The 8328-nt window shown below is 51.4% G+C and overlaps 1 protein-coding gene across 1 annotated transcript in view; it reads right to left on the reverse strand.

Moving 5' to 3' along the window:
* Window positions 1-7935, reverse strand: part of TMEM205 (transmembrane protein 205) — a 98223-nt gene extending 90288 nt beyond the window's left edge. The window contains exon 1 of the mRNA XM_069604154.1: window positions 6962-7935. The gene's annotated coding sequence lies outside the window, so the exon portion shown is untranslated. The remainder of the gene's footprint in view (window positions 1-6961) is intronic.
* Between the last annotated feature and the right edge of the window lie 393 nt (window positions 7936-8328).

An 8328-nucleotide genomic window follows, 5' to 3' on the forward strand; every position in this document is an offset into this window, starting at 1 on the left:
GGGACCGTGGGGTGTAAGCTTTTCAATGATACACATAACGAATATTCCCCCGGAACGCTTTTTATTATTTGCACACAACTGCAGTGGTGTGGGTGCTTCATTGCTAATGTCATGTAAACATGCATTCTACCATATTTATACATTTTACAGGTTTCCTTAATAGAAGAAGTTTTGTGGAGAAAATGCGCGCATTGCAAGTAGTTTTGGCATTAGTATTTGGGAACTTTTGCTTTTATCCGAGGGCCATTTTACAGTTCTCTTTTTCACCCAGGCTTCGCTGGCCGGGTCATGCTGGGAGCAGTGATGCACTGCGGAAGGTGAAATGTTACAGTGTTGGTATCTTACACTAGCTCATGTCCGTCTTGGTCGTGGGAACGGGCTTACAGCGGATCTGCCAGGGAGCTGCGGCCACAGGGATAATTGAAACTCTCCAAAGGTGGGGGCCGCGCTACAGTGCGCCGAGCTCACACCATCTTTATTAGACAAAATGGTTTCTGGGGCCTAGCTAAATTCAATACGTTTGGGCAATGTCTTCAGCAGGTGAGCCCTCCACCACCTGGGCCCTGGTGGTAATGAGGGGACGCCCGATGAGCCATGGGCCTCACCTGGGGAAGAGATGTAGGCAAGGGGGGACTTTTGGACCAATCCTCCCCTACACACGGCAGGGGCGTCTGGTGGTGGCCACGATGGCTCCGCTTCCTCAAACCAGTGGCACTCTCTCAGCCCAAAAACACCTGCAGGGGGGTATCAGCCACGGGGGTTGAGAGAGTGGTGTCCACGAGGGAGATGGTTGGACAAGGCAAGGAACGGAGTCAGACCAGCGCCGCTTGGGAGCCTAAAAACGGCAGGGGCGTCTGGTGGTGGCAACGAGGGCTCCGCTTCCCCGAACAAATTGCGCTCTCTCAGCCCAAAACACCTGCAGGGGCAGGGGGGTATCAGGCATGGAGGGTTGAGAGAGTCGTGTCTACAAAGGAGATGGTTGGAAGAAAGGGGAGGCAGTTGGCCTCAAAGCAGTGTTAGAAAAAGGACCCGGTTGTGCAGGTAAAAGGAGAACGGAAAGGTGGAAGGGGACTGAAGTACCGCCAGATCAGGCACGACCAGTAAAGGTGACACCCCTGGTCAAAGAAGGATAGAAGGACTGGCACTGGGCAGCAAGGTGTACACAGAACTTCTAGAGCGACAAAATAGGAAAGGAGGGAGCCACGGTGGGCGGTAACCCACCTTTGGCGTGGCAGTGTTGTGGCGACCAATGAGAAGAGAAAGACTCCGAATGAGCCATTGCTAAACCGGAAGGGGCTTCGCCCATTCTGGACAGCGCCTCCTGGGAGCCTAAACGGCGGGGGTGTCTGGCGGTAGCAATTGGGGCTCAGCTTACCCCCAACAAACGGCGCTCCCCCAGTCCGCAAATACCTGCAGGGGCAGGCGGTTCTCAGACTCAAAGGTCTTGGGGGTGTTAGGCCTGCAATGGACAGGGATAAAAAGGGGGAAGCAGGACAAGGAGCAGTCGCTACATCTTTGGAACGATTTTCAAGATCTGTTTGCTGTTATTGTATATATGTGAAAATAAATCCACGGCCTTGTTACGCCAAACCAAAAGAAAATGTCTCATTCAACACCTTACTAGAGGGGAAAGGAAAGGGACTGGCAAGAATGAGAAATGGGTGATACACATGGCCTAACTAATGGACAAATGCCCAGGTTATTAACCATCCAACAATTTATTTTGCATCGGTTCCGACGTCTGCCAGGAGCATTATCCCTCGCGGGGACGTTTCCACCGCCATTTTGCGAAGCCTATGCTAGGGCTCCACATGTGAAGTGCTTGTGTGCAATAAGGTACATTTTTGGAGCCCATGAGGGTAGAACTTCCTAAGAAGGCCACAGGGGCCATAAAGGGGGCCAGTGTGGCCCTCCCTTTCACAAAAAAAAATGTTTTCTTAAACAAAAATGTTTTCTTCTTTTTCTCAAGAGAGAAAGGATCTCCTCCTATGAGGACACCATTTATCATCCTGAGGTGGGAACCTGGGAAAAGACCATGTTACCCCAGAGATACACCCTGAGGGTTACACGACGTCCCTTGCGAGGGTGTCTGTGCGATTGCACCACCACGGCGGTCTATTGGAAGAAGCAGATTTCAGCCTGTGTGATCTGTTTCATGAATGACGCCGATTATGCTGTCCAAGGTGCAGAAGAGGCCCCTCAAGGGAGAAGAACGCCCCGTCATCAAGGCACATTGGCCCCGATGCCTGAGTTTGACACATCGAGAACCCCCTCGAAGCTGGTGCCAAAATGTCTGCTGTGGGTTGAAAAACTCGACATGTACTTAAAGCAACAGGGGAGACAGACGATGAAGCCAAAGTGGCGACACTCTTCTACGCAGCTGGGTCCGAAGTGCATCGCATTTTAAAATCTCTTATTCCTGCCGATAACTCATACCAGGCTGTGAAAGACTGTCTCAAGGAACATTTTATGCCGCTGGCGAATTAAGATTTTGAAAGATTTGTCAGGTGCAGCAAAAAGCAGAGGGACGATGAATCTCTCGATCAATTTTGTGGAAGGCTCCGTCAATTAGCGGGCATGTGCCAATGGGAGAAGGAAAAGGTCATGTTCTGCAACCAACTGCTGCAGGGGTGCAGTTTAGGAAAACTACACAGACAAGTTCTCCGCGAGCCAGGACTGATGCTAACTCGCATCCTCGAGATTGGGAGGTCCTACGAACTTGCAGACAGCCGTGCCACTAAAATGGACGCTGCGGTCAAGTCTTTGAAAGGGGAAGACACCTGTGCGATTGGGTGGTAATCGAACGTCGGCCCATCAAGACCCAGAGGGCCCCTGAGGAGAGCCAAGATGCCGCAGCCATGCCCCAAATGTGGCTATGATCTCCCACATGCAAGTGACTGTCTGGCAAAAGGGAGAGTGTGTGGGCGCTGTGGAGCAGCAGGGCACTTTGCGAGAATGTGCCTGGCCGCTGCTCCAGTTGCCATTCCCAGAGGGCTGAGCAGAATGACCAATGACATGCCTCGGCAACAAAGACAAGTGGCAGTGGTTGAACAGGAGATGCAGGGTCTGGAAATAGCTAAAGAAGAGGAAGAAAAGGAAGAGGAGGAAGAGGTCTTCTTCATTTCGAGCATTGACACCTTCAAAAAGAAAAGAAGACAACCACGTGCACAGTGACGGTATGTGAACATTGACTCTGGTGCTTGTGGACACAGGTGCATCAGTGTGCATCCTAGCGACCCGCCACTATGAGTCACTCCCAGGGCCTCTAGCGCTAAAGAAGGCACACGCCAACATATTTTCGTTTGGAGGGACCCAACCACTGCCCCTCAGGGGCACGTTTGTGGCTCAGGTGGCCCACGAAGACTAAGTGATCCGAGCAAAATTCTTTGGGACAGACATCAGCACACACTCCCTCTTGAGCTGTGCTGCCTCGGAAGCGCTGGGGATTGTACATTTTGCGCTCAACTTGTACGTGGAGGACATCAACAAAATCTTGGCGAGGTTCACCGAAGTGTTCAGAAGAGTCGGAAAGCTCAAGGGCGAGCCCATTAAATTACACATTGATGAAACGGTGCACCCAACGGCACTGAAACACCGGCGCATACCATTCCACCTGAGAGAACAAGTGGAGAAGGAACTACAATACTTGGTTGACCTAGACATAATTGAGAGAATAGAAGTCCCCGCCCCGTGGGTGTCCCCCATCGTGGTAGCAGCCAAACCGAAACAACCAGGATCTGTCCTCATCTGTGTGGATATGAGGCTGCCAAACCTAGCCATCAAACATAAGCGACATATCACGCTGACACTGGATGACATGGTGAGGGAGCTACAAGGGGCAAAGGTGTTGACCAAACTTGATCTGCTGTCCGGGTACCACCAGTTAGAACTACACCCGGACTCGCGCTACATAATGGGCCTCATTACGACCCAGGTGCTAATGGATTAACGGTGCCATAAAAGGCTGCGGCGCCGTTAACCTATTAGCGCCTAATTACGAGGTCCCTTTGCGGGACCCGAACTTAACGGCTGGTGTAGACCAGCCGTTAAAGTAGGGACCCGCAAAGGGACCTTGGTGCTAATTACGGTGTCGCAAACCTATTAACCTATTTACCTATGGGGCAAAAATGGGAATGGGGAAGGGCCATGGAGGAAGGGGGAATTACCACCCTGCCAACCTTGTAATGGGGTGGTAATTCCCCCTTTCTCCATGGCGGAGTCGGTAACTTACCGGCATGGACCATGGTGCTAATAGCACCATGGTCTTCCACTAGGGTTGTCATGAGGCCCAATGACTTTCACAACTCATCATGGGTTATATCAATACAAGCGACTGAGCTTCGGTGTCGCCTCGGCGGCCAAGGTTTTTGAAAATGTCATCAGGGGAGCTCTGGCTCGCCTGGAGGGTGTGATAAACATAAGCAATGACATCTTGGTCTATGCCACATCAGAAACTGAACATATGACTCGCCTGGAGAAGACGCTGGAGAGGATTAGAAGTCTAGGGTTGACACTGCACCGTGAAAAGTGTGAATTCCTTAAAGACAATATCACATTTTTTGGTTTCGTCTTTCATGCCAACGGGATCTCCCCGAATCCACAAAAGGTCAGAGACATTCAGGAGGCGAAACCTCCAGAAAACATCTCGGAGATAAGGAGTTTCCTAGGCATGGTGACCTATTGCAAAAGATTCATTCCGAATCTGGCAACCCTCTCAGAGGGTCTCCGGACCCTAACCAGGAAAGACACCGCCTGTGAGTGGGTGGAAGCTGAACAAAAGGCTTTCGACACTATCAAGAAGTCGCTCATGGGAGATGAAACAATGGCCTTCTTTGATCCAGGAAAAGAGTCTGAAATCATTGTGGATGCCAGTCCGGTCGGACTAGGGGCAGTGATCCTCCAGCCAGACACCCAAGAGAAAATGAAGCCGATCGCCTATGTCAGCAAGGCGCTTACCGCCACAGAACAAAGATACTCACAGATTGAGAGAGAGCCGCTAGCAGTTTTGTGGGGTTTCCGATACTTCCGCATCTACATTCTGGGAAAACCTGTCACAGTAATTACTGATCACAAGCCATTGATCCCCATCCTGGTGGGATCCTCATCCAAACCACTCCCCAGGATAGAGCTGTGGATGCTAGCTCTCATGGAGTATGGAGTCAAACTAAACGACAGGCTAGGAACCTACAATCCTGTGGACTACTTGTCGCGACATCCCAGGAACTGCAGTGACCAGGAAGTGACCACAACAGTGGACAGTGAAGAGCATGTCCACTTGGTGGTAGACGCGGCAAAGCCTGTGGCCCTTACGCTGGAGCAGGTAGCAGAGACCTAGAAAGAGGATGAGTGTTTTTGACTAATGCAAGAGGCAATGTTCAGTGGCGAGTGGAGGTCGGTGCTGTCCAGTACCAATCGCAGAAGCTGGGAGACTCAACGAGACCTTGAACAGCTGTGGCGAGTCCGACATGAACTCTCTGTGACCGGAGATGAGTGCTGCTACGTGGCCACCAGATAGTAGTTCCAAGGACACTAGTAGAGAGAGTGGAGGAACTGGCACACTGGGGCCACCAAGGCATGGTGAAAACTAAGGTGAGGTAATGCCCCAAAGTGTAGTTCCCAGTTCTCGAGACAAGGGTAGTTGAGTACGTCGGCAGGTGTGTCTGGTGCCAGGCAACAGCCCCTGTAAATCAGGAGCCAGGTATTGAGTCCATGGCCAGAAGCAACACCCCATGGGACACATTACATGTGGACTTCGGGTCGACAGGAAGAGTTATGTACTTTCTCGTAATGATCGACCAGTGGTCAAGATACCCGGAGGTAGAGCTGGTAGAGTCAACATCCTGCAAACAGATCATCCCAATGATGGAAAAGGTGTTTGCCACCCATGGGTTCCTACTAGTGATATGCTCCGATAATGGCTCGCCATTTCAGGGAGGAAACTTTGCAGAGTTCATGGCAGACTGCGGTATAGTGCATAGGAAAGTGGCGCCTGATTGGCCGAGGGCAAATGGTGAGGCTGAGCGCTTCATTCGAACGCTCAACAAAGTGTTCTGAATAACCCAAGGTCAGGGAGGAGAACTGAAAAGAATCCTATACCAGTTCCTGAGGGAATACCGAACCACCCCTCACCAATCCACGGGGGTACCTCCAGCTGATGCCCTTTTCAACCGATGCCCACAAGAGCTCATTCCAGAGATGGAAAGCCGACTGCCAGGCATTATCGATGACCACAGGACATCCGAGGATCGACTGGCAAACAACGAGGGAGAAAATGTCAGGTGTCGCCTTAGACCACCGGACATTGAGGCGGGTGACACTGTTCTGGTGAGGAACCACCATCCTGAAGGAAAACTGTCCCTTAATTATGAACATACTCCCATGGGGGTAACCAAAGTAAAAGGCTCCATGGTGACCGCTGCTGATCAGAAAGGAGCGGTGACAAGGAACTCCAGTTTCTTTCGGAAGATTGGAGGTGTAGAGAAGCAGAGAGAACAACGAAGAGAAGCCTCCCCGGCTCGGACTGTGGAAAGAGAACAACCCCCTGTCACAACCCACTCTACGGGAAACGTACCACGAGGTGGGGGACAAGGTCCAGGAAACTGAAGCAGTAGCCGAAGAATTCTTCCTACTGTTGTACCTCTCTGCTGTTTAACAATACAGACAGAGAGATCTAACAGTCGGAAGAGGAGACATGCCCAGGACTCTCCGGCTGTAAGAACAGAAGACAACAGGTCAGTACCTCTGATACGAATACTGTGCCCTCCCCGCTCTCTGTGTATGAGGACCAACCTGAAGATATCCAGAAAAATAGGTCAGTCTAGGCGATGTTACAGGTCCCCATGGTCCCCATGATCCCCAAGGCCCCAGTGCGGAATCTGAGAAAGGACAACCCAAGGTATGAGAGGCCACGGAGAGCAAAATAAACACTAGGATGCAAGGATACAGTAGTCAATCACAATACCTGAGAAGAGAGGATGAGGTGCTTTCGCCAACAGTAGCTGTAGTCTTCTGTGAGCAGGTAGTTCAAGGTGATGGAGGTAAGTTGCCAGAACCTATCCCCGATGGAACGAGGACGCCTAATTCCAGGCCAATTCTGAACACCTACCCCGCCGGCACGAGGACGCCTAATAAGAGCACCTGGCAGCAAGTGTCTCTAGTCTAGACCTTGTGCTAGCTAAATACAGAAGTCGTTGAAATGCAGCCACTTGCAGTACGTTTCAGTCCGTATCTGGTAACGTGCGGGCAAGGTAAAATACAATACGTGTGGCAAAAGAGGTCTGGTATGCAATCCAAGTCCTGGCAACTTGCGGGCAAACCAAGGATACACACATGAGGCAGAAGGAAGACTGAAGCACGATCCGAGTCCTGGCAACTTGCGGGCAAACCAATGATACAAATTTGAGGCAGAAGGAAGTCCGTGTAGCAATCCAGGTTCTGTCAGTAGTTCGGAAGGTGCAGACTAAGAAATCAAACGAAGGGGTCGGAAGGAGACAAAAGGGGAAGGGAAAGGAGTAAACAGGTAGCGAAGCAAGAGCGGGTCAGAACTTCAACCCGAAGCGCCCGCCGGGGTAAGGGGGCGTGTTTTAACCGTTCTGTGTGCATCTCTGCACACTACGGCGATCGGCTGTTGATCTGCTTTCGGGTAACTGCCGCGAGCGAGGAAGCACAGACCGTCGCCATGGCAATCTGTACTTCCACAGGAACGGCGAACGGCGCAGGAATTAGGAGCGTATGTCATTCCTGACTGGGTGTCCTAACGTGTTCTTGCTTTGTGTGTGGATGGAACAGCACCGGTTCCTAACACCCCCAGAAGAAGGTGATGGGTATCCAGAACTTGCACCAGGCGACCGTGACAGAGAAAGGGGAGAGGCAGCGGCAGAAGAGCGCTCCCTCTGAGGAGAAGGCCGCCACAGTCCCGTCTGGTTCAAAAGTTACATAATGGGCAACACGTGAAGACAAGTTGAGCTTCCCCTATATTGCCCACGTTGGGCCCGTCACGTGTTCATGTGTTGACAGCAGTTTGTGCCTAATGGCTTTGTTTAAATTTTGTAATAAAAAAGGAGTGTGATGGTGTCACGTGAGCGCGACAGCAATGTTCGCTGTTGCGTGCATCCTATAAAATAAAGTGGGCGTGCCTAGGCGCGAGAGTGCACGTCCTGTGTCTTATTTCACGTACAGTGAGCAAGGCCTGATCACGGTGGTCCCGTGGGCTAACAAAAGGCCTCACAGGCAGGTCGTGCTTTCTTCAATTTGCAGTTATTCCATCAAATGCACCGGCCAGAGAAAGGTCTAGTCTTACAGCAGCGCTAGTCAATGGGCTGGCTCTTG

The sequence above is a fragment of the Ambystoma mexicanum genome, chromosome 3q (assembly GCF_040938575.1).
Source record: "Ambystoma mexicanum isolate Mex_15411 chromosome 3q, UKY_AmexF1_1, whole genome shotgun sequence".
NCBI classification, from domain to species: Eukaryota; Metazoa; Chordata; class Amphibia; order Caudata; family Ambystomatidae; genus Ambystoma; species Ambystoma mexicanum.